Below are 27,156 nucleotides of genomic sequence, written 5' to 3' on the forward strand. Positions count from 1 at the left end.
ACCATGGCCAGTTCATGGTTGTTGTTTTTGCTGAATATTTCATTTGTTGCTCAATCACCCATAGCCTTGGTAGCAAAGCAGAACACTGATATTTGTAGAGGGGCAACATTTTTCAATGCAAAGTCTGTAAACGTAGTTCTTTTCTAATATGTTTTTTTTTTTAGATTCCTGGGGACAAGCCCTCAGGAATCTGAGGGCTTATAAAAGTATGTAACTTTTACAAGGTACATACTTATAAAAGTATGTAACCTATATATATATATATATATATATATATATATATATATATATATATATATATATATATATATATATATATATATATATATATATATATATATATATATTTTTTTTTTTTTTTACATATTTGTTAAAACTGTCACTATAACATTACAGTATAATATGAGACAGATAATCTGTAAAAGAAAACCTACATCTTCTGCCCTGCCCCAGTGCTATTATTGCTGTCTTAAGAAATGCAATGCTTTTGGTCAAAAACAGGCAAGGAGGAGGATCTTATGCTGTCAATCATCCTTGTGTATGCTGTTAGATGTGCTAATGGTGGAGAAACAACTTACCACTTATCTGTCGTCATCTGTGGCTATGCTAACTAGCCTTAGCATTCCTGGCAGATTATCAGGAAGAAGCTGTAGTGTAGCAGATAATCTGTCATTTTTTCCCCTGTAGATTATCTGCCTCATACCATCCTTTCACAACACAGTAACAGTTTTAACAAATATGGAAAAAAATATTTTTATAATTTTCATAAAAGGGTTTTGAGCTGGTGCAGCCTGTGGAACCAATATGGCTGGTGGGGCCTCAGTTCCTACAATTTCTGAGCATTTTGTGTAATTAATAGAGAGAAAGAAGAACAACACACAAGATAAGGTTAACAGAAGTTCATCCGGCCTTATGCTGTCACTGAATCTAAACGCAATTAAACTCAGCAAGGAATATATATTGGCTGATAGATCTAAGTGAGATGAGTCAAGGTGCACAAATCCTGTGACTATCAACTTCTTTACAACTTTGCTTGCTAATTAGCTTGTACCAATACAAAAATCAAGAAAATATATAACCTTTTCTCCCAGGGGATGTTGAAAAATGGACCGGCATCCCTCCAGGTGAATAAAAAGTCTTAAATTGACCTCTAATTTAGAAGAGATCTGCTCTGCAGAGCAGTGCATACATTTACTGCTCATGTTTTGTTTTTAATACAAAACATGAGCAGTGTCACTTTTAAAGTGAAAATGTTTTGGGAATCCCTTTAAAAGTCCTGCAACAGTTTTGATTGGTTATCCACCCACAGGCTCAGACTTGTGTAAGTATAGGATCACCTGCAACATTAGCAATGGAAGTGACATCTGTGACCATGCTACTTAGAGACGGTAAATAAACCCATTAAGCTTTTCTATACCCTGCTGAGACTTATTTCTGATACCTTAAATGTGTTTTTTTGGAGAAGGTGTGGATAAGTAATCGTCCATAAAAAGCATGCATGTGGAGATCAGTAAATGTTTTGAGAATTTCCTCATCCAGCACAATAACAGGTGACAGTGGTCCTTTCCCATTACATGAGCAGCACAGCTGAGTGTCCACTATGGAGTTATGGACAATCCACCAGTTCAGCTGATATCAAGCTGAGTTTATTTTTATAGAACATTTCAGCAACAAGGCAGTTCAAATGCTTTAAGTCATAAAAACATCATTAACTGGTTATGGAACAGTAATATACATTACATTTTGTCAAATCCCATCAAAATCATCAATCAAATCTACATCAAACTGATCAATGTTCCAATTATTGTGATTCTAATGCATCTCTGAACAGGTGGGTTTTTAGCCTTGATTTACAGGAACTCAGTGTTTTGGCAGTTTTGCGGTTTTCTGGATGATTAGTATAAAAACTGAATGCTGCTTCTCCATGTCTGAGTCTGGTTGTACCTGTACAGTGTATTATGGGCACAGCAATAACCCAGAGGAGCATTGTACTTCATACATTAGATTATCCACATCGACATATTATCTATAGAAAAAGAAATAAATTATGAAATACAATCACACAATGCTTCTTAAATATAATTTTACTATTTTTATTTCAAAGTCTGACAAAAACAGATCACTTTTTAAAATGTATTAAACACTTAAATCAAACTGTATATATATTATTCTGTAATTTGTTTAAATATACAATTTAGTGTCATGATCCATGAGTGTTTGGGGTTTTCTGAGAATTTCTTTATCTAATGTTTGAAAGGTCTTGCTATATCCCATTGTTTATTATTTTCATTTGGGTTTTGCCAATTTTAATTGTGTAACCCATAATTAGTCAAGGACTTTTATTTTTGTGGGCCCACTTCATGTGTTGCCCCAAACTCTGCCAGCTTCTTTAAAGCCCCGCCTCCAGCGCGCAGTTTGAACATCCTCACCTGTTTCCACTGCGGGTTGCTGCTGGCGTCTTCCACACAAACTGATCCAAATCTTTGAACCTACTGATTTGATTCCCTGGTGAGTCTGTTATTTGACAGCAGTATTGCTTTTACATGTGAAACTTCTGCTTGATTGTTCATTGGAGCGTTGTTTTGTCAGAATTGTTGGTGGTGTCACCTGGATTCTGTCACAGCTGATTGTGACTAACTATGCCCCACTCTCAATGAGAAGGTAACCTGATTTTGTGCGTGTTCTGGCACGTTTGTATTGATGCTGAGGCAGTGAAGTTTAAAATGAAATTGATCAGAACAGAATGTAGCTACACTTAAGTTTGATATTGAGCAGAATATTTATTTATTTAATTTTTTTTCTTTCTCTCACTCTGCTTGAGTATTTGACAATTTATTTTATTTTTTGTTGTTTTTTTTTAAGTGCACTTTAACTTTAAATTGATTAGCTTGAAATATGATGGATAATCTTTTTGTTTTACTTTATTTAAATTATGGTTAATTTAACCTGATTATTGAAATGTTTGATCTCGTCAAAATTATTAGAAATTTAATAATTGCATTTGCATTTAATGTGCATAAACCAAATTCCTAAATTTAATACTTATTTCCTTTGAATGTTTGTTCATAATTGTTTTGGATAAAACCCGACCTTTTAGGTCGAGGTTTTTTTTTTTTTTTCCGTTGGATCAGATCCTTATCTGGATCTGAAGATGGTGAGCTAGAAAAAGGACGATGGACTTTATGATTTTTGGAATTAATTTATTCTGAGTCAATTATCTTGTCTCTCATCATGCTGCTGTAATTGTCTGTTTTTATTCAAATCACTTATATACATATACATATATATATATATATATATATATATATATATATATATATATATATATATATATATATATATATATATATATATATATAATCAAAACTAAAAGCATTGTCTCCTGTTTTCATTCACACCTCAGGCTCCTTAAAAGGACACTCTTCTGATGCTGCTTTTGTAGCATTTGTAAGTGTTACAATTTATTTATCATTCAGTGTCTGTCTTTTTCCACGTAGTTTGTTGTAGTTCCTCTGCATCTAGTTTAGTTCCCTTTTTGTTCATTATTCACCTTCTCTCCGCATAGTTTAACAAAAGTAAAATTTGAAAAAATAAAATGCATAAAATACTGAATATGGCATTTCATAGTAAAAACATAATTTGGTTCCTTTGTAGGCATTTCAATTTAGAACATATCTACTGTACAACTAGATATTGCAGTATGTACCTGCAAAACACCGTACCGTCCCTTTAATAAAGTATATGATTGGTCATATAGTTCCTGCTCTAATAAAAAATATCTTGGATGCAGCTTTTTTCAAATAAAGTCTCCTTGACAGGTTTAAGGGAATCTCTCTGACACACATGGAGATGCAGTAAAAAAAACTTCTTAAAATTATTACACATTTATTGTACAAGTCCAGGAACCAGGGAAGTATATTGTTGAGAGGAGCTGAGGATGATGTCTGAGGTAAATGACGCCTATTCCTCATGGTGGGGCGATGGGGTACACGGGTGTTTGCTTTGACTATGGGTGGGACCTGAGCGATAAATACTGAAGGGTGGACAGGCAGGAGGCAACTGAATTGAAACAGAAAGTTGGAGGTGCGGAAGTTTGTTGCAGGTTCTGATTTGTGGTCCAAAGCTCAGGTTGTTTTCATGTGGCTCTGGCAAGTGTGGAAAATGCAACAACAGTACAAGGTAAACAAGGAGACTTAGAACTCTGAGTAAACCCCAAGCCATGGGTTGACATCACCAGGTATGACAACCATCAGATGAAAAAAGGAAACTGGGAAAGCATTTAGGTTGGTCCTGCAGAGGATTTAAAGTGTTCTGGGTGACCTCCACTTCACCCCATGATCCACCTGTGTGGTAAAGCCTCTTTTGAGCATCATGTGAACCCTCAGAGTTAGTTACTTCATATTTCCCCTACTGCCAGTGAATGCAAAGCTGAAGGGTTGTATGGTTATGGGGTCATATATTGCTCAAAGAAAGCAACACAGAGAACTTGTGATGCTACAGACTTCCAGCAACAACTCTTATTTTGTGTGATTTATTTGAAACAAGCTAAACCAAAGACTGTCTCCACGGCTCTCTCTTTGACTTCTATTTATTGCCGTTTCTCTCCGGCGCACACGTACAGTTTCAAAGGTTGAAATCTCCCAGTTAGCCGTAACATCAGCTGCCTCCCCTGCTGCTCATCACTGGCCTGGCTGTAATTACAGACGCCTCCAGAAAAGACAAAAGGAGGAAGCGCAAAGGAAGCGTGGCCTTTTTTCACCCTGTGTGTGTGTGTTTCTGTGTGTGTGTGACTACACCTGTGCTGTGAGCGTGGGTGTGCAACACACGAGATGGAGACAAAGCAGGAGCACAGGCGCCTGGTCATCTTTTGAGATGCAGCAGTAAAACCACCCACTTTCCCTTTTTTTTCTTATGTCTCTGATTTGCCAACGTCCTCTCTGCATGCACTCTTTCTGGAACTTTTTTATTCCCTTTCAGCCCATGTCTTCCATCTTTTTCCTTTGGTCTTTATAATTGCAGCTGCATTTGGAGCAGATGAATCAAACATCACAAAAATATTCAGGATTTTGTCATTGATCAAAGACAAAAAGAGAGGTAGGCTTGACATGCGGACACACAGGCCTCGACTCTGAAACATAAAAGTTAAAGGAAGTTGATTTCATGTCAAGAAAGGCTCTCCTCTCACCACCTCTCTCTCTCTTTCTCTCTATAGAGATAGAGAAAAAAGGAAAAAAAATCTGCAGCAGAAAAACAGTTTTTATTTTAACTTCTAATTAGCTTCTTTTGCAGGCAGCTCTCTCTGTGGAGATTTTAATTATGATTTGGCATCGGTTGGCGATTGTAAAATGAAATGGACATTGTTGATCAAGGCTCTGTTGGAAGGTGGCTCAGATGGAGGAAGATGGAAGCCAAGCGCGAAAATGAAGGAGAGAGATTGTGAAGCAAGTGGAAAACGCTTTCGTTCACACCATGCTTGACTGCTCGCTGACGAGCCACGCACAATGAGAGCCGCGTTGGGGAGCAGAACGACTGAGAGGTTCTGAATTTATACTTAAGCTGTAAGAAACAGGAACATTTCCCCTACTGCCAGTGAATGCAGTACATATGTGTCTTTTTTTCCATTTATTTCTACTAACAAGAAAAAAAATTCAGATTTCATTTTTAGTTCCGATTGATTACCTAATCTTGGAAATGCTGGGTTATTTTCGTAGCTCATCTGCTGAGCAAAAGCCATTAGGTCGCTTTCTTGTTTAGTTTGACCAGGTTCAAAAGTCATGACTCTGGAGTTGAGACAGCAATTCACTGGTTTATAATGAACTTCATAGCTTTACTAATTCTTGTCATACATTGGGTAGACTTGATAATCAAATTTGGTTGGTAAAATTAAGATTAGTGACCTGCAGATAAGGCTGCACAGTGGAGCAGTTGGTAGAGCTGTTGCCTTGCAGCAAGAAGGGCCTGGGTTCAGTTCCCAGCCTGGGGTCTTTCTGCACTGAGTTTGCATGTTCTCCTTGTGCATGCGTGGGTTCTCTCTGGGTACTTCACCTTCCTCCCACAGTCCAAAAACATGATTGTCAAGTTAATTGGCCTCTCTAAATTGTCCCTAGGTGTGTGTGTGCGCATGATTGTTTGTCCTGTCTGTTTCTGTGTTGCCCTGCGACAGACTGGCGACCTGTCCAGGGTGTACTGCGCCTCTCACCCAGAACATTCGCTGGAGAGGCACCAGCAATCCTCCCGACCCCACTGAGGGACAAGGGTGTATAGAAAATGGATGGATAGATGGACCTGCAGATATCATTGAACGTTCTCTGATAATCATGGCAAGTACAAACGGATATTCTAACAGTTTTAAAGAGAATAGGGTTAGTTTTTTTCTTTAATTAGAATTTAATTTTTTAAACTTAATCTTCTTATGAAAGACCTTTTAAGAAATAACACCAGCTAGCTTATAATAAAGAAGGAAACAGTTCATATTTTTGAGAAAAATTTTGATTTTTTTTAATGTTATTTAAAAGGTGGATTTGGTTTCTTTGTCAGAGAAACTGTTGCGAGATTACTATATCTCTACAACAAAAAGTATTAGATGTACAGCCTTTGTTGAAAAAGGGTAAAAAGAGAAGAGAAACACAGTCTATAAAATTATTTTAATTTTATTTAATTTTATCTAAATATGTCATGTTTGTAATGTAACATATTCCCATTTGAAAAAAAATCAAAGATAATTCATCCGATTTTAAAGCAGAAAATAGTTGATACTTTGACCCATAGAAATAAACTCCTTTTATTGACAGTGACCCCTGTTTTTCCAGGACATCGCTCACAAGAGGGCACGCGCATCTCAGTAGCATTTTAGCTGGCAAAGCGCTAGCTAAAATGCTACTGGTGTGATAGCAACAGGGACCTGCTAAGAATTTATTCTGGCGTGTTCTGGCAAGCTATAAGTACAAGTTCACATGTCAGTTGAAAAATTACAGTAATTTAACAAAAAAATTACTGTAAATTAATAGTTAAATTAACGCCTCTTGTTAAAGGGTCTCCTCCTCCATTGCTACTTAATATGTAAGTAGCAATGGAGGAAGAGAGAGAAAAATGCAAAATGTTTGAAAAGTACTGTGAATATTTTTCAAAGTGTTGCATTTAAAGTCTGGGTTCTAACTAGATCTTCTGTTTTAAGATTAATGCATGGATATATACTAAAAATAAAATGGTCATAAATGAAATAGGGCTGAAACGATTCCTCGAATGATTCGAGTACCTCGATTACTAAAATTCCTCGAGGAAAATTTACCTGCCTCGAAGCTTCGTTAATTTATGTTTTATTAGTTAGCGCACTGTGTTCCGGCCGGGACTTCATTTGCGTTGCGTGGAGCTCTCACTTCCGCCTCTGAGTTGTTGACAAAAGCTAAGTCTCAGCGGCATAAAGTCCAATCTTCAAGATTGGCCCGTGGGGATTTTATTGATTGATGATAATGCCCGACTTTTTATCGTTTTTGGGGAACCAATAAGCATCCTTAAAATGACTGGGGGAATGCCTGGAGTACGGCAGCATTTCTCCTCCGGGGCTGCTGGTTGAAAGCGAACGGCGGGAAGAGCGCTGAGGTGAGCGGATAGACTGAACAGGGCGGGCGGCTGAGTAGCTGATGCTTACCGTGTAAATGTAGCTTTACCGACGAACCGCACAATAAATTTCATATCCCGGTCTGAAGAAACGGGTGGCGGAGCGCATCGTACATGGCTGGTAGATGAGTTTCTGAGTGTGACCAGTGAAGGTGTCGTAAATATCCCGTATTGCTTCCCCCCGTGTTCGTCCCCCGGTCTAACGGTTCGTCAGTCCGCTGGTCTATTTCCTCCCCTCCACCCCATCTTACGTTCGTTCATTCGCCCTCTCCTCCCACTCCAGGCGGCATTTCCCGTATTTTCAAACCCAAAGCGTGACAGGTTAGGTGGCAAGGTGAGTTTAATTAATCTATTAAACTCACTGAAGATGAATACATAAACTAAAAGCTGGATTGTAGACATTTTTTATAAGCATATTTGTGAGCCTGCCTCTTTGTTATTAAATTCAATATAATTTCAGATTTTTCTATAACTTTTCTTCTGGTTAACTTAGAAAGTGAGCTATTATTGTTACAGGTTAGTTTTCTAAACTACAATAAAGCAACTGTTAGGGATGCTCAAATATGAAAAATTGGACTGATATTGATATCTGATAGTAACACCGGTATTATGCCAGATTTACCAATATTTCATTTTATAATTTTTTTTTATCCGATTACTCGATTAATCGTAAGAATAATCGATAGATTACTCGATTACTAAAATATTCGTTTACAACAGCCCTAAAATGAAACATATTGTTTTAAATCTTACACTCTGTATCTTTGTATTATCTTTAAGAGTTTTTGATTAATTAAACCACTCCGAGTTAGTATATTTCAACACGTATTATTTTCAGAATAACATTTATTCTTAAGGCAGGTTAATAACTGTGATCAATGCATGAAACATATCCAACCTTAAGATGCACCTTTGATGACATACTGAGTCTGAAAATCCAATCTGGGCGATGAACCCTGAGACCCCGGCGATGCCACATTTTAAAACCAGGAAGAAGGAAGAAAAAAAAAGAGAAAATCTTGGGACTTTGCAAGAAAGGATGTTCACACAAGCAGACACATGCACATGAGCATGTACACGTGCAGTAATCGGAGCAGCGATGGATCGTCTGTGTAACCACATCCTCTTCCTCAGTGTGGAGAGAAGAGAATGTGACACCACCATTGTCCTGGATAAAAAACTCCCCAGTCATCACTAATATGGGCAGGAATATCAGCATTTAATATTCACAAGGGGACCGCAAAGGTCAAAGTCCGGTCCAAGGAGGGAGGAGAAGCTGGAAAACAAAATCTTGTGCTTGTATAGAAATGCTGCGGCTTGAGCACACAGCAGGAGTCCATCCTCCTTTCTAGGTTCAAGATTTCCATTCTGAATCTACACAGCTCTGTTTTGCTGGAGTCTCAGATTTATAATTACTTTGTTTATAAATCGGAATAGGTCATTAAAAATATTTAATTACCTATGCATTGCAGCAAGACGATTCCAGAGCTGTTCTTGTTGGAGATTCCATATTTCTAAATGGCCAAACAGTTTGTGCATCTGAAGGTTTAACACTTTGATGGTGAAACAAGGTCACACCCTGATGACCCCAAACACTGTAAAACATGGTTTGAATGGGTAGGTTGATCATGATTCATTCATTTGCACTTATACTAGAGATGTCTTAAAACCTGCACTTAAAATTCAACTATACTAATTAAGATGGCATTAAGGATGAATATCTGTAAAATATGCAGGTTGTCTCACAGAGCTGGCCCCCATGACGGTACAGTCCCAGGACCTTCATCTAGAAAGAGCCTTCTTCTGAATTTCCCCCAAATGTTTCTAAACACCACATTGAAAATAATTTACATGTTTAAAAATTAAAGATAAACTGTAGATTTATTTGTATTCTGTGAGGCTGTAGCTGCTGAGTGTTGGACTTAAGTGGAGATGTTTGTGAACAAGCAGTGTTTGTTTTGTGGACAATTAAATCGCCTTATATCCTGGTGATGTCTCCTAAGAAGCCGGTGTAAACCGACAATCAAACACCTTGTGTCTGTTTTTTACAAGCAACAGAAATATTAATTCCTGTAATGTAGATAATGTTGCATGTGCAGGAAGAAAATTCAGATATTACTTTTTTAATGTAAGCTCCCAAGATTTTTCCCATTACATTCATGGCCTGAAAAAAAAGTCATCTTGCTCTAAATGAGACATGGCCAACCGCAAATGTTTGACGAGGTAAGAGACAAGGCCAGCACTGCCGATGGAGATGATTTGTCGAGTTTCAACGAGGGAAGCTGACCTTCAGCATTAAATGCTATTGAAAAGAAGCAGGCACACACATGGCGTGGGCATGCTCACGAGCACCGAGCTGCACATATTTTTCTGTTCAAGCAGAGCTTTAGAAATGTTTCTCATTTTGTCACGTTGAAAGTGAAGACTTCAAAATATTTTGTTGGAATTTATAAAACACAAAGAAGTACATGATTGTTGAGTGGAAAGAAACTCATACATGATTTTTAAAATGTTTTGTGAATAAAACTCTTTAAAGTGTGGCATACATTTGTATTTACCCCTCGTTGAGTCTCTCTCTCCCAGTTGAAGACAGGCATGCTGCCACTGCCTTGTTTCACTGTGGGAATGCTGTATTTATGGTGATGTTCTGCAGTTTTCCACAGCACAGCATGTACCTGAGACCAAAACTGGCCTGACCTTCTGACCAAGGTGTGGCTTTCCTTCAACTATTTTTTCCCATACAGTTTCTTCATAAACCATATTTGTGCAGAGTAAAGCCCATAGATGTTGGTCTTAAATTCTGTTTATAGTGGTTCTTAAATTTGAGTTGGTGAAACCTGTAGGTGGGAATATTGGAGTAAATGGGTATGAATGGTTTAAATCATTGTGTACTACTTTTGGTTGAATTATGTAGAATATAATCCCATTGAAATAGATATGCAATTTGTGGTTGCAACATGACAAACTAGAAAAAACGTCAAGGGGTATGAATACTTTAGCAATATGCTGTTAATGACTAGGTATTTATACTTTTACTGTAAAAGCAGAAGCTCAAGCCACACCTCGCCCCTGAAAAGTATGATGTAAAAACAACACAAGAGGCAAAGAAAACAAAGAGAGAACAGGGGCACACATCTGTGCTCTGTGAGATGACAGGTGCAATCAGTCAAGCTGAACGGGAGCATCTTCAATCACAGACCCTGATTGTTGTCAGACAGCCTAAAACCGGAGTACAAGGAGGGGATAAGGAGCTCACGAAGCCGCAGACTGAAACGGGTCCAATGCTGCCACCAATGCGCGACTGGCAGAAGTGCATCGTGCAACCCCCGAAGTTACGCACCGGATCCACTGGGGGGCGCATGTTCACTAAGCTCTCCATCTCTCTCTCTCTCCTTGTTCCCTCTTCATCCGTATGTAGCATGGGGATGCCGGAGTCCAACCGCAGCTCCTGTCTCATTCATGCTGAGCGCTGCTCTCCTGTGCGCACGGATCTGCAGAGCTGAGCTTTTTGAACTGCTGCTGCTGCTCTCTGACGAGCCGAGCGGGAATGGAAACGTCCTCTGCTGCAACTCTGACATCCTAAAGAAAAGAAGAAATAATGCCAAGCAGGGATAATATAAAACACGGCTTAATAAGTAAGTACATGCAAACTTTTTCCACCCTCTACTTTTTTTTGTTTTTATTTTTTAAAATTTCTCCATTCCTTACCACCTCCGACCCATACCTCTGCTCTGTCCTTATGTTTTTTTTTTCCCCGAGCGATGCTTCCTTGTTTTCACCTGAACCAACATGCACCACTCCGATGGAGCATTTTTCGTCTTCTTTTCTTTTTTTTTTCTTTTTAACATTTTGCATTTTGGCGCTTTGAACGAGCAGCTCCAGGTTGTCGCTGCGCACACGGGGCGAAAGCAGCCAGTAACGCACGCTGGAAGGTTGCGGATCTTCCACAGGAGTGAACATCTCCAGTTTTGTTTTAACTGGAATTTCGCAAGTTTGCAGGACGCAGAGAGGTCTCTTTAATTTTGCTATAAGGACAATGCGGAATTTGGATGCAAAGTGGATGTGTTAATATAGAATGCATGGATGTGAGTTTTAGGGCTTGTTTAGTGTCAGTTTGGTGCATCGAAGTAGTTTTGTGGTTTGCTGAATAAATGGAAATTCACTCAAGGCATCCAGCCAACTTGGAAACCCTAAATTAATTCTCTATTTTGTTTGCAGAGGCGCTGCTAAGATGAGGGGCAGGCAGGGTGACCACCCCAATGAATTTGTGTAACTAATTTGTCACTAATTGGGAAGAACTGGGAATTTCATAATTAATTATATATCTCCTCCACATCAGATATATATATATATATATATATATATATATATATATATATATATATATATATATATATATATATATATATATCTCAGTGACGTGCGGTGAGGTTCATTGCTGGTGAGGCACTGACTTACAACTTAGACACCATGCATGCTATTGGACGTACGGAAATTTCGCGCATGCATACAACGCTGGGGGGCAAAAAGACTAATCATTTACATGTCATCCATAGCCGCGTTAACTCAGTGAAACTTAAGAAATGTAGGTATTAATTTCGTGCTATGATCCACAGCAAAGTGATCTGTATTCACCAAGCTACGCAGACTCGTTGCCATAGCAACTGACAACAATGCCGCTTCATGTTTTAGGATTTAACACCAAAAAACATTCAAGAATTTTGCACACAGAACAGAACATTCAGTCTGTTGTTGTAGTACATTTTAGGCTTAATGTTTTATTAATAAATAATTGCTGTGGTAGATTAGCTACTGCTTCTACTTTGCTGAATTATTTAGACATACAAACTGCCCACAAAACGCACATTTCATTAAACTAAATAAAAACATCTTATTGCTGTCTAACCTTTACTTATCCATGAAATCCATGCACCCCTAATTCTGCACAAAAATATCCGTTCATCTAAAGCCAAGTCTATCCTCTGCAAGTCTTTTCTACTCCGTTTGAGAATCATCAAACTGTCTCGAAGCAAAACTTTCAGCTCCGGTGTTGGTCTTCCTTTAGTTATTATCTCCTGCTTCAACTGAAAATCCACTTTAGAAAACTGTTAAAGTGTAGAAATGTAGTCTTTCATGTTGACGTCGGAAGAGAGGAGAAAACAAATATATTGCTGTACTTGACTTATTTACTGTATGGCTAGCTTGCTGTCTCTTACTCTGCAGTTGTGGAGTCACAATATCTGGGATCATGAGCGCCCCCTGCCATGAGGCAAGAGAACTGCCTGCGTCACCTCAAGTCTGTTCTCTGCCGTTTCTGATCGCTCCTCCGCACACAAAACACGATACACACACAGTTGGTGACAAAAAACACTGTACATTATATAAATAAGCTAAATTATGGAAAATCAGTCCATATATTAAATGTTTTTTTTAGCCATTTTATTGCTGGCATACAGACAGGACGAACATGCTCTCATAGAATGGCAGCCAGTGCAGTTAGCGAGAGGTTGCACAATCCCAGGTGAGGCTCAGCTCGCTGCTGCTTCTCTTCTGAGTATTTGAATGGGAAAATGTGAAAATCCAGCAATTTTGAAGAAAAAATAATCAGAATTGGTTAACTTAAGTAAAAAATAGATACTTTATAGTATCACCACAGGGTGAAAATAGCAATATAAATGATTTTATTATTATTTTTCCATGAGAGCCTCACCTGCCTCCCCTGACCGCAAGTCAGGGGAGGCAGGGGGAGGCATATATATATATATATATATATATATATATATATATATATATATATATATATATATATATATATATATATATATATATATATATATATATATATACCTTCCATCATTTTTGCCCCCCAGCGTTGTATGCATGCGCGAAATTTCCGTACGTCCAATAGCATGCATGGTGTCTAAGTTGTAAGTCAGTGCCTCACCAGCAATGAACCTCACCGCACGTCACTGAGATATATATATATATATATATATATATATATATATATATATATATATATATATATATATATATATATATATATATATATATACCTTCCATCATTTTTTTTGGGATACATCAAACTAAGATGTAAGATGTTTTTAAATTTGCTCTGGGAAATGATGTTAAGCTACCTGCTGAACTGCCTTTAGAAATCACAAAATTTGGCTAGAATGATTTCCAAACGTTAAACCTAAAAATTGGTTTAAACGTGTACAAATAGATTTATTTTATATTTATTTTTTGATTTTATTCCTGTAGGTCACGACATCATATTAAAATTGGCTTGAACCCTGATTTATTTAATTTACTCTGTTAAATTAAATACATTTTTTGTAATTTTTTTGTAAAATACTACAAAAAAGAATTTTTGTAGTATTTTAAATTCCTCACCTTCGTCTGGCTCCCACCACCCCATACACAACCTTTACCTTTGTAAAAAAGCTTTTCATGTTGAATTATCTGTGCTCCCCGCTCCCGTTTAATCGACCACCCCTTTGTAAACTTTTTGGCGGCATCCCTGTTTATGTGTTCCGGAGTCTGAGACACTCTGGAATCGTGCGTGTGTGTGTGTGTGTGTGTGTGTGTGTGTGTGTGTGTGTGTGTGTGTATTTTCTGCCCCTCATCCGCCCACTTCCAAACATTTTGTCATCATTCGGGAGTCGTATCAACATGCGCTGACAGTTTTGTGTCACCTTATGAATTTTTGACTTGTGTGATGTGCGTAGGTGCGGGCTGATTTGGAAAGACTATATGGGCAATGAGCCACTGGTCTGGCTGCCAAGCACACAGGAAAAAAAAAGAGGAGGAGGAGGAAGAATGAAAAAAATATCTTTAGGTGGTGTGTTTTGTAGGGAGAGGGAAAAATGGAAAGCCTTCCCTTTCGTATTCTGAACATACCTACTCATCCTCCACCTACCCCCACTCCTCTCTTTCTACTTTCATCCCTCTCGGGGTTTGAGCTCAGGAGGATGAGTGAGAGTGAGCTGATGTGGAGGAGATGCAATGCAAGGACATGTGAGAAATATATATTTTTAAGTACATGTGTCATAATGACACAGTTGCCCTGGGACTCCTTGATAAGGCTGAATCCTTGAGCATCACCTCCATTTTGGAGCCGAGGCGTAACACCCAGAGCGACGGCGTTTGTCGTTGCGCCGACGACATCGTGACCACAGGGAACATTTGAGTTGCTGTTGCACCTGTGAGCGCAGAGAGGGGGGATTTTTTTCTTTTTTTAATAGAGGTTTTCAACCCCTAATGAGTCTGTCGGACTCGGGCAACAGCGGTGAGCTGTACACCCTCTGAGCTGCCTTTAACCCAATTACCCAGTTTATTCTTGGAGTTTTGTATTATTCATTTGTTCTTAGAACATAGAAACTCCTCTTCATGCTGTGCTCTGACCAATCTTTTAATGTGTTATTTAGATATGTGGGTGCTGTATCTAATTTCCGTCAAAGGGACTTCAAGTTTGCCGCTTCCCACGCACATAGGAAGCGTGCGAATTATTAAAAGTGAAGATAGTGGAACTAAACATTTCATCTAAAGTTCAGCTGTTTTTTTATGTTTAAATGTTTTATTGAAGATTTCTTTAGCTAAATATATGTGTTGGATTGGACAAACCACCTTGCTCACATTTTGGGAAACTTTTATTTAGGCTATAGGCTAAAGCAAGTGTGTGCATGCATGTGTACGGGGTTCAGGTGGTGCAGCGGGGGTCTCTCAGACCCCGACTGAGATGAGAGCCACAGAGAATCGACACAAACCCTGCTGCTCCTCACCCAGAGAGGCTGCAACAAACAAAGACGTGGGGAGGCGGAGGAGGCAGCAGCACAGATATACAATTAGAGCATGTCAATAAAAGCGCTTTCTGATAAACGCCCACAGGAGGCGTGCACCGTCATAACTGCTACTACAGGACAGAATGAAACCAACATTAAACCGAGAGCTTTTTATGCACGGCACTTTCAGAAATCTGCGTTTAAGTACTGTTTAGGGGCCCGGTGGGAAGCAAAGTGCCGACCCAGCAATGTGAGAGCCAAGTTCTCTCCTGTTGAGCTGCTGTTGACTATGGGCTGCAAGGTACATTTGTGTTTCACAACAAAACATGAATATAGTCTGATTTAGCTGCTGTTGGAATCTGATTATTTTGCAGAAGAGCAGTTCTCAGATTACGTTGGACTTTTTTTTATAAAATAGATGTAGTAAAGTTGCTCAATGTTAGGTTTCCTTGCATGAATGCACATTTGATTATAAACTCAAGTTACATTTGGTTTGATATGCATTTATTAGCAAGCTCTGTGACAGGCTTTTATATTCAAATACTGGTGATTTGAAGTGCGAGAAGAAAAAAATAGCTATAAAGTTAAAATAAAAACAAAAATGTTAAGCTTATGGTAATATCCATTCCTTTCATATCCATACATTTTTTTATGCCTTTGTGCACATGCAGAATCTACATTATGCTGATCTTTTAGTTTTGGGAATAGTCTAACACTGACTGTTACAACTACACCTTATTCTGTTTAGGTGACATCCTATTCATAATCAAAGGGGATCAATATCATGTTGGTCCACTCTCTGCAGCGAAAGCGGCTGTTCTTGGTAGGTTATCAACCAGGGTCACCAGTGCACTGCAGAAGCACAAAATCTTACTAAGTACTTTTCATCTAGTTTCTTGTGCACATATCTCGGTACATGTGAAATAAGACTAAGCTAACTCGCATACAACTTTTCACATTGGTTTTAAGTCAATAATTCTTTAATAATGATGAACATGTACTAGTTGCACTGGCATAGTGTAGAAAAAATGCTTTGTTATAAGTGTAAAAAAATCTACCAGTGGAACTAGTATATTTTTAAATCAACATTTTGGAATTATTGACTTAAAATAAGTTTCTAGTTTCAGGGAAGTATGTCAGTTAATCACAGAGCTAGATAAAGGTATCTAGGTAGGTAGGTCTACCTTAATGCATACCCTGACATGTCAGTGGCTTAGTCCATCTTTCTTTTCCCATAGTAGCTTCTTGAGAATGTTCCCAAATAGCAGAGTTTAGCAATAGCTGGGACTCCTCCATATTTTGTCTTGGTGCCTTTTTTTAAAGTTTCCCTACAGAACGTTGCTTTTAGCACTTAGTTCCATTCATAAACACTCTGGATGTGTTCAAGTGCAATCCAGCGATGTTACATATTTACATGGGAAGGTGTGTTTAAATCTCTTCTCAGATTTCATAGCAAATTTTATGTCCTCTTTGCAATTAAACAGACTAATACATAACTTGAGATTTTTTTAAAGCTAGACTTGTGGATATGAGAGAAAATACCTGTTTTAATCTGATCTTCTTTGACAGACATAGAGATGATATCCTGTTGCAATAACCTTAACACTTCTAGTATGCAGTGTTCTTTAGAACTTAAAGCCACTTTTTTTTGAGTGACGCTGAGGAAGATGGAGGATTGAGGAGAAGAGGATAGCAACAAGGTATAGAGGTAGAGATGCTTTAAAGCTGCTGTCACCTTTTTGATCCAGCTCCCTGTTTGAAAGGCCATAGCAGATCAAACGGGGCAGATCGACTCAAATAGTTCACCTTGTAAAGGGAAAAGACGGTTTCGATGGCGCACAGATGTGACGGGCGGCCGCGGATGGAGGTGACGTGCCACCTTGATCTCTAACCTTTGCTTCGTTAGCTAATGCAGGATCTTTTCTGATTGTAATTAGCACCTGCTTTAGGAGCTTTCATGGCGAGGCAGAGGCCATGTGGGCAGGTGGCTCCTTGTCCGAGTCCAAGTAGAGGAGAGATATTTCTGCCGTTTTGTCAGCAATTAAAAGAATTTCTTCAACCCAATTTTCCTCTGCTTCTGTGGAGCACGCAGCTTGTGTTTGGTGTCCCAATTGGCCAATTTCTGCCGTATGTTCTGTGCTGTCTGAGCAGCTGAGACAGAAAAATAATCAGTTTCTATACTGCATATATCCGGCTGTGTGTGTGTGTGTGTGTGTGCGTGTGTGTGTGTGTGTGTGTACGAGTGTATGCCTGACCTATATCTCAATAAGTAAGTAGAAAAAAGAATCCCTGAATGTCCTGTTTTTGCAGCATAAGTTAAGTCAGCTTGCCTTGTTTGTTGCATATAAACACAGACACACATCTTCTTTATACGCTTGTTCCCTTTTTGTACATCCAAATTCAGAATTGCATCATTATTTATTTTTTTGCACATCTCTCTTCTACTTTCTACGCTTCCAGTTGGATGTTTTGTCAGAAGTTAACAGAAAAAAAAAGTCTTTTCGCTGCACTTTCATTATGAGTTCACAAAGGGTCACCTAAGTTAGAGTTGCTGCTTTAACTACAGTTTTATAAGTCCAATGCTGTGATTCCATCTGTAATTTTCCACACCAGGCTGATCTGAACCTTTCCATTGGATTTCTGGTTGTCCTGCTGGAAAGTGAAACTTATTTTTTTATTTTTTATTTATTTTTAAGGTTTTGTTGGCTGTAGTGGCCATTATTTGAAAATGGTCAGAAAGGAAAGTGAGTAACGAGAGAGGGGGAAAACATGTGGCAAAGATCATCAGGCCGGGAATCAAACCTGCAATGGAGGCATTGAGGACTAAAGCCTCCTTATGTGGGCTGTGCTTAACGCCAGCGCCACCACAGCATCCGTGGAAGGTGAAACTTTTGACAAGTTAACTTCCATTATGGCCTTGTGTTTCACTCAACCAATCTTTCTGTCCACTTTTCAAACCACTTCCTGGTCCATTATTAGGATTAGGTTTTTCATTTTTCTAGGAGAAAATGCCCCCAAAAAATACATAGAGGTTTTTAGTTATAACCTGGGACATACATGTTAAATGTTAGAAGGTATGAATACATTTGCAAGACACTGTGTATATTATTTAATGCCATGAAGAACATTACACTATATCCATTTACCTGCTGCAAGGATTAATTTTAACATGCTTTATTTGCTCTGGGAGGCTGCAGTCTAAGAGAGAGCAAACTGTTTGAATGCTTGGAAGTAGGCTCAAAGTCACATTACACCTTGTGAAAAGTTTAATTTTCCCCAATTCTTTCAAAAGAAATCACGAAAGCATTTGACCTGAGTGAAACCCGCCTTTGCTTCTGAAAGAGCTGCAATATGCTTCAAGAAAATAATTTTATTCCACAGCGAAACGAGAGATTTAAAGACAATGGGATTTTTTTTCCTGTGTCAAGGTGGAGAAGAAATGACCATGAAGAGGGATTGGAGAGGTCCGTGAAGGTGAAAGGATTTGTGAAAAGCGGTAATGTGTGCTGTCTTTGCTTGCTGCCAGAGCACAATGAAGAAGGGAGGTGAAGTGACCAGATGAAGGAGGCTGAAGAAATTGGAACATTGGAAGGGTGAAGAGGTTAAATGGAAGGGTAGTGATAGATCTGACTCTACAACCTTTTTTGGCTTTTAGTTTTGGTCAACGTTTGCAGCATCATAAAGATGAAGACCAGAATGAAAACCCTGTTTTCATTCTGGTAGTGGTAGTTGGCTTACTAAGCCAACTACCACATTCTTTCTTATGGCTAACAAGATTTTTACAAGTAATGACAAAATCAGCATCATTGCATTTGTAAGCCTCAAAAAACAGTAAATAATGGGTCAGATTTGGAAACTTTTAAATTAATTTTGGCTTTTCATACATTTAATGGTACCACATCCATTAGTACGATGATATGTAAAAAACACTCCAAATTAGCTATGAAGACTTTTTTATTCTTCATCTTTTCATCAAGCCATTTGAACGCAAAAACTTTTACCTTGATGTAATATAACACGTATTTAAAATCTACCAATTCAGGAGACTGTTCAGCTTAATGATGCGTTCACACCAAACACGTTTTGAGCATCAGGTGCGTCTGGTTTACATCAAAAGTCTATATGGAGGCATGTCAAGCACTGCGTGATTTGAAGCGTTTGTATCCATTAGCATTGAGCCCAGGTGTTTTAGCTTCCTAAGCTGCATTTTCTTTTGAGTATCTTGGATGCAACCAGTAAAGAAAAACAGGGTGAAGCCAGTAGAGCAATGACGAAAACATGTCAGGTTAACAAACTGATAATTGGAAAAACAAAAGAGAAAGGAAAGGGAATCAAGAGGGCAGTGTCTTCTACCTTCATAGTAAAAGGAAAAAGTTTTACTTTTATTATATAGTATTCTGTAAGTTTGTATGTTTTCTTACAAAGGTAAGAAAATATATTGTGCTGTAATATTTTTACATTTTTATACACCTTCCAGCCAGTTGGGACCTTACTGAATTGCATGCATTTTGCATACATCATTTTGGGTCAGGAACTCCCCATTTATGGAAATGTAATCAATCTAAAGTTATTTTAAGTGTTTGTTAAGGGACTTGAACAATGTAAGCATCCATTTTTTCTTTCTTGCTTGGTGTCTGGTGTATTCTTTTGTGAATAAAAGTTTGATTTAAGCGTGTACGCCGCTGGTGTGTTCAGTCTCGAATAACCTGTGCTGGAACTTAACTACAGGTGCTGGTCATAAAATTAGAATATTGTGATAAAGTTCATTATTTTCCATAATGTCATGATAAAAATTAAATTGTCATATATTTTAGATTCATTGCACACCAACTGAAATATTTCAGGTCTTTTATTGTTTTAATTTTGATGATTTTGGCAAACAGCTCTTGAAAACCCAAAATCCCTGTCTCAAAAAATTAGAATATTATGAAAAGGTTCTCTGAACGAGCAATAAAAATAATCATCTGAATCAACAAAGTAACTCTAAACACCTGAAAAAGATTCCTGAGGCCTTTAAAAACTCCCAGCCTGGTTCGTTACTCAAAACCGCAATCATGGGTCAGATTGCTGACCTGACTGCTGTCCAGAAGGCCATCACTGACATCCTCAAGCAAGAGGGTGAGAAACAGAAAGAAATTTCTGAACGAATCGGCTGTTTGCAGAGTGTTATATCAAGGCACCTCAGTGGGAAGTCAGTAGGAAGGAAAAAGTGTGGCAGAAAACGCTGCACAACGAGAAGAGGTGACCGGACCCTGAGGAAGATTGTGGAGAAGGGCCGATTCCAGACCTTGGGGGAAGCAGTGGACTGAGTCTGGAGTAGAAACATCCAGAGCCACTGTGCACAGGCGTGTGCAGGAAATGGGCTACAGGTGCCGCATTCCCCAGGTCAAAGGTCAAGCCACTTTTGAACCAGAAACAGCGGCAGAAGCGCCTGACCTGGGCTACAGAGAAGCAGCACTTTGGACCACTGTTGTTCAGTGGTCCAAAGTACTTTTTTCGGATGAAAGCAAACTTTGCATGTCATTCGGAAATCAAAGTGCCAGACTCTGGAGGAAGACTGGGGAGAAGGAAATGCCAAAATGCCAGAAGTCCAGTGTCAAGTACCCACAGTCAGTGATGGTCTGGGTGCCATGTCAGCTGCTGGTGTTGGTCCACTGGGTTTTATCAAGGGCAGGATCAATGCAGCAGCTATCAGAAGATTTTGGAGCACTTCATGCTTCCATCTGCTGAAAAGTTTTATGGAGATGAAAATTTAATTTGGTCTGGAATCGGCCCTTCTCCACAATCTTCCTCAGGGTCCGGTCACCTCTTCTCGTTGTGTAGCGTTTTCTGCCACACTTTTTCCTTCCTACTGACTTCCCACTGAGGTGCCTTGATATAACACTCTGCAAACAGCCGATTCGTTCAGAAATTTCTTTCTGTTTCTCACCCTCTTGCTTGAGGATGTCAGTGATGGCCTTCTGGACAGCAGTCAGGTCAGCAATCTGACCCATGATTGCGGTTTTGAGTAATGAACCAGGCTGGGAGTTTTTAAAGGCCTCAGGAATCTTTTTCAGGTGTTTAGAGTTACTTTGTTGATTCAGATGATTATTTTTATTGCTCGTTCAGAGAACCTTTTCATAATATTCTAATTTTTTGAGACAGGGATTTTGGGTTTTCATGAGCTGTTTGCCAAAATCATCAAAATTAAAACAATAAAAGACCTGAAATATTTCAGTTGGTGTGCAATGAATCTAAAATATATGACAATTTAATTTTTATCATGACATTATGGAAAATAATGAACTTTATCACAATATTCTAATTTTATGACCAGCACCTGTATAAATCAAGATCAAGTCTTTTTGTTACCAGTGTTTTGGATAACTTTCATAAAAGTTTTCAAGATGACTAATTGCGATCACATAATGAATAAAACACATTTATGGCCCGAAAAGCTGTGACAAAACTAAAACTTGTGAACAAGCAAATCCCAAGCAAAGAAAGGACACAGGAGGGCAGAAAGAACTTATAACTAAGGAATATGTCAGTGTATTTGCCAGGCTGCTGACAAAACCAATTTACCAGCTGCTGAAAAATATCAGGTCATCAATTTAATGTTTTAACCATTTTCAGAGATCCCTGTTGGCTCTGCTAGGAGGAGGCCGCAGTAAAACGACGGGCAGGAACGCTGAGTCAGCTCCTATAGTGACACTCCCCTAATCATCACACACATGCTTCTACGCGCACACACATCTAATTTTGTTAAGTGCTTAGTCATACAGTGGGTGTGTGTGTGTATATGAATGGGGGAGTTACTATAATATTTTGCCAGTGACTTTGTGCGTTCAGAAAGGGGATCAGAGAGCCATATGTGATGCATATTGTTTTCCATGATCAGAGGCATTTCTCTCAGGTTCAGCGCTTTGCTGAAGGACGTAGCAGCTGTTGTCCCAATGAAACATCTGCAGAGTAAGCAGATGTGATTTATTTTAGCCCATTTGATTGTTTTGGATTGTGATCAGGTAATTGACTTTGCAACAAACTGGCCGTCGATAGGGTTAGCGGGTCAGGACAATCGTGCTTCGGGAAGGGGTAGAGTGCAAGACTCAGTGGCAGGTGTCTGGCTTTAGCTTTGCTTTTATAGTTTTAGAGTGATTGCTGGAGTCCCTAAAAGTGAAGATCTGTCAGTCCAGCTTCAGTTTTCCCCTCTTCATATTCATCTGGACTCTGCTGGATGGAGGAGCCTCGCAAGAGACAGGATTGCTGCAGTTCTGATATAAATGCTTCCACTCATCAATAAAGCAAATCGCTGGGTCAAAAACATACTCCAATCCATTTAAGCCACTGCAAGCTTCTCTTTCTCAAAACAGTAGTGCTAAGGCATCTCCCTAGCCATTTAAAAACTACCCCATGAATTGCCACTTTTATAAGCTTGCAATGTTCTGGAAGCCAATATAAAGGCGACACAGACAGGCAATTTAGCCATCGAGAAACACAAGGGGCTACAAATGGACTTAAATTGGGGGAAAAGTGTTGGATTTCACTTTTTTGGGGAAAGCTGCAGTGACACAACCACAAGAAACCTTTGATTAGCGAAATGACTTTACTGAATAACTTGTGTCCAATGGGACTGTTACTTTCTGTTTTTCTGCCCATCTCTGTTTTTTTGTTCCTATTCTCAAGTAGTTTGAGTTGATACTGTGCCACTAGTTGCTTTGCCCTCTCACCTATTCATTTTTATCAAGCTCTTCTTTATTCAAGAGTATTGCTAGTTTTAAAAGAAATGAAAAACAAATGAATGAAAAGAAATCATGTTAAAATTAAAGATCCGCAGAGAAATAAGCTGCTGACTGAAACTGTTGTTTTCAGGTTGATTCAGATATTAGGTTATTTAGAAAGAGTTTCTATGACAGTTCAATACATGTCTGGTTCATCTAGACTGTGAAGGAGCCAGAGAGAGCAAGTCCATCATATAACAGGAAGGCTGAACATAACACAGCATAGTTGCTTTGTTTAATCTTTTTGAGCCTTTAGCCTGGATCACCAAAGATGCTAGATTTTAAAATTTTGGGAGCAAATGTGGGGCTCTACATTTTTCCATTGGATTCGTGTACAAATTGATATTTTTTGTTGCTAATGTAGGTTGCTAAAATTCATGAAACTGTACTAATTTTCATTTTGCTTTAAAATAGCTCAACCCTGTTTTACACCAGTTCTTTCTGCTAATAATACAAAGAGTTAATGACCGCTCATATGGAAAGACAAAAAATTTGTATTTTAAATGTTGATCTTTCTTTTTTTGGTTCTTAAAGCAAAACTGAAATCAGCCACAATTCGTAACTGCAAAAGAAAAAAAGCTGAACAAAAAACTTGAGATCAGAAATCGTTCACAAAATTGTCTAATTTACCCAAATACTTCCTCTGAATCTCTTGATTTCAAAGGAAGTATTTTGGTTTATGCTCTCAATTTTCTAGTATTTATCCACATCAGGTCCTCTTGAACAACAAGTCACAAACTAATTCCATGCTGTACTGTATGTGGACACTAAAACACTTCAGGTTTAGTGTGGAATTCAGGCTAATGTGAACGTACAGCAACATCAGTCCAACCCCTGTATGCCATAATGTAAATCTTCAGGATGTTTGTCTGCAGAGTGCCGGTCACCACAGTTTTACAGGTGGAATGGTAAATGGTCCACACTTGTATAGAGCGTTTTAAACTCCATCCATGTACTACAAACCACTTACAAGGTGTACCCTGAACCCTCATTCTCTAGAGGGCTGTTTGTCGCATTCGTTTTGGTGCACTGTGGTGTTTATGTAAATGATGTCTGCTGATGCTGGGAGGGTCGCCCGACTCGCTGCACCTGTACGGTAGCGGGTTTCCAAGTGTGAGGAAAAACGTCTTGGTGTAAAGGTTTATTAAAAATCCTGTTTCTACCACAAAGATTTTCAGAAGAGATAACAAAGTCTCTCTCTTGCTTCTAATAGTCAAAATATGTCAAATTGTGTTTTAAATGAAATAAAGCAGACTAATTAAAATTAGATCATGTATGTTACAACTTTTTCATTTAATAATTGAGAAACAAAGCTATAACTGACATGTTTAAATTAATTTTGCAGACACATTTGTATTTAGTTTTGAGTGGATTACAATCTGCTGCTCTTCTGCAAGGACCTAAGCCTTTTGAGAGCATGTCTTGTTTCATAATTATTGGGATATTGTCTATTTGTTTTTATGGGTTGGATCCCGAGTGGTGATGACTGTCCCGAACATTTTACAGTTGCTTCGCTGCAGAATGGCTATCAGTCATGTTACTGTGCAAGTTCTGCAGGAAATGAATGGAGAGGCAGCAACATCACCTCCCATGTGTCAAGGCCATCGAATTTAGTCTGATGCTGCGTTCAGACCAAACGTGATTTGAGCATCAGGGGTTTCTTGTTTTAGATGTCGATGTGAGTCTGGGATGCACTGAACAATGACGTTCGTTTTCACCACTGCTTCACCACAAACAGACCCCAGAAATGTCATAATTTTTGCTATTGATTAAAATACAGCCGCATCCCACTGCCATACCCTATGATTCTATTTTTTTTCCTTCTTAACCCTTGTGTTTACAAATGGGGTCCAACCAAATCCACACCCATATCATTTGAATCAGTTGCCTCAGTCCTCGCACGCACAAGGGTTAAAATTCATTCAAGGTGACATTAAAAAGGTTTTAAAAATCTTGAATTTGACTTACTGCTACCCTGACCATCCACACTGACTCTCACCTAACGGCAGTTTAGAGAGCCCAATTAACCTAACAGTTGTGTTTTTGGACTGTGGGAGGAAGCCGGAGTACCCTGGAGAGAACATTCAGATGCAGAAAAAGCCCATGTCGGGGATCAAACACTGCGAGGCACCATCAACCAGCAATTCCAGATTAAAAAAAGTCACAGATTTTAAGAGTCAAATAACCTCAGGGTGTTCTGGTTCTTCTGCGACTCTATTCATGAATCCACTTCCATTCAGTTTCCTCATCCGTTTTGCCGATTAGACTCTGTGTTTGACTGTTTTATTCCTCCCGTCTCTCTCCGACTAGTACTGTTGGTTTTACAGATCTCAGCAGACTGACTTGTGGAGGCTTTGCTGCAGGCAGCTCCTTCTCCTTAATGAGAGAAATGGAGCAGTTCCTCGCATTCATATACTTCCACACACATCTAGTCTGCATGCGTGTGTGTGTGTGTGTGTGTGTGTACTTCAAAGCTCTATGTGTCTTACTGCATGCAGTGAGAGTTTGTGTTCGTGGTTTTGGTGAAATTGCTCGTGTGTTTAAGTCAGCATGTTTTGTGTGTGAGTATAGCCAGGAGGTTTGTTTTTGAGCATTAGTGTGTGTGTGTGTGTGTGTGTCTGTGTGTGTGTGTTTTTCATGCCTTACCCCTGCACTCACCGTTTCGAATTCTTTCCTCTTGTGAAACCGAGGAAGCGGCGCTGTGTATGTGGCGGTTCGACACAACATTTCATTTTCGCGCTGCGTGCTGATGTAGTCGACTGTGTTCTCCTGCAGGAATCCAGCTTCATCTTTCATTCTCCCAGTTCATGCATGCCTGCATCCAAGTCTTTTTCTCTGCACTTTAATCTGTAGTTCCCATGTGCATCTTAACTAATAGGAAAGAAAAAACAAACAAAAAAAAACACTTCCTAAATTAGTTTTGTTACACATAATCTGTGTCGAAGAAAGACATGAGGAGATATTTGGCTGTGGCTGAGCACTCAGAGTGTGAAAGTCAATGGATGCAGAGAATTGTTGCTTTTGTCACATTAAAGAGAAAGAGCCGCCTGCAGCAAAGCCTCCTCCAGTCAGTCTGCGGAGATCTATAAAACCAACAGTACTTGTCAGAGAGAGGTGTTGGAGGGGAAAACCTCTCATATAGCGTGTATAGATTTCAGAACCAGATGCAGAAAATGAATGAAAAGTGGTATATTCAGAAGGAACCAATAAATCACCAAATAATTTATAACTAATTGAAAAAGACGACATTGGGGAATCTTGAATGTGAATTATGAGAGACCTTCAGTGGAGTGACTTTATTTTTTGAGCTTTTCCATGTGCTAATTATTTGGAGTACTTGCCATTTTCACATTTTTAAAATTTTCCGTACATGGCTTTTTCAGAAATGAAAAGAAGCTACCTGTTACAGAAGGCTTCATACAGACTGAATTGGTTTTTATCATGTGAGGTTTAAAATAACCCAGTCATTGTTGGTACATGTTTACTTTGGTTTAAAGCTGCAGTATGTAACTTTTATTAAAAAAAAAAAAAAAAAGAAGCATGATTCACAGCTCTAAGATTCGTTGTTTCTGACTGTATTTCTACAAATAGTGCTAGGAGTATACAATACTGTCACGACTTGTTTATAGTTTTAACAAACGTAAAGAAAATCTTTTATATGGTATTCCACATACTGCAGCTTGAATCTGTCGTATCATATTTTAACTGGTCCAAACAGAAATTAGTACCAAAAATTATTCAAATGAAAATGTAATGTGAATCATTGGTGAGGTTTGAGTATTTTATAAATTTTTTTATCATAATAATTTATCAAAATACTGCCAAGAAAAATACACTGATAGCCAGTGGATAAGCATATTGGTGTGAAATGAATTGTTTATAGGTGTGAAATGTTGAAGGGGAAAATTCATACGGAGTTGATTTTAGTTTTGCTTCAAATTTTTTGTAGTGTTTTACCTTTAGACACTTTTCTTTCATCTGGCTGTTTGTTAGGA

The 27,156-nt window shown here is 38.7% G+C and overlaps 1 protein-coding gene across 1 annotated transcript in view; it reads left to right on the forward strand.

Annotated features, from left to right (window-relative positions):
- Positions 1-2,208: 2,208 nt before the first annotated feature.
- Positions 2,209-27,156, forward strand: part of plxna1a (plexin A1a) — a 311,405-nt gene continuing 286,457 nt past the window's right edge. The window contains exons 1-2 of the mRNA XM_088006887.1: positions 2,209-2,508; positions 11,036-11,252. The gene's annotated coding sequence lies outside the window, so the exon portion shown is untranslated. The remainder of the gene's footprint in view (positions 2,509-11,035; positions 11,253-27,156) is intronic.

The sequence above is a fragment of the Poecilia mexicana genome, unplaced genomic scaffold, assembly GCF_051168715.1.
Source record: "Poecilia mexicana isolate PSO_F unplaced genomic scaffold, ASM5116871v1 scaffold_7, whole genome shotgun sequence".
NCBI classification, from domain to species: domain Eukaryota; kingdom Metazoa; phylum Chordata; class Actinopteri; order Cyprinodontiformes; family Poeciliidae; genus Poecilia; species Poecilia mexicana.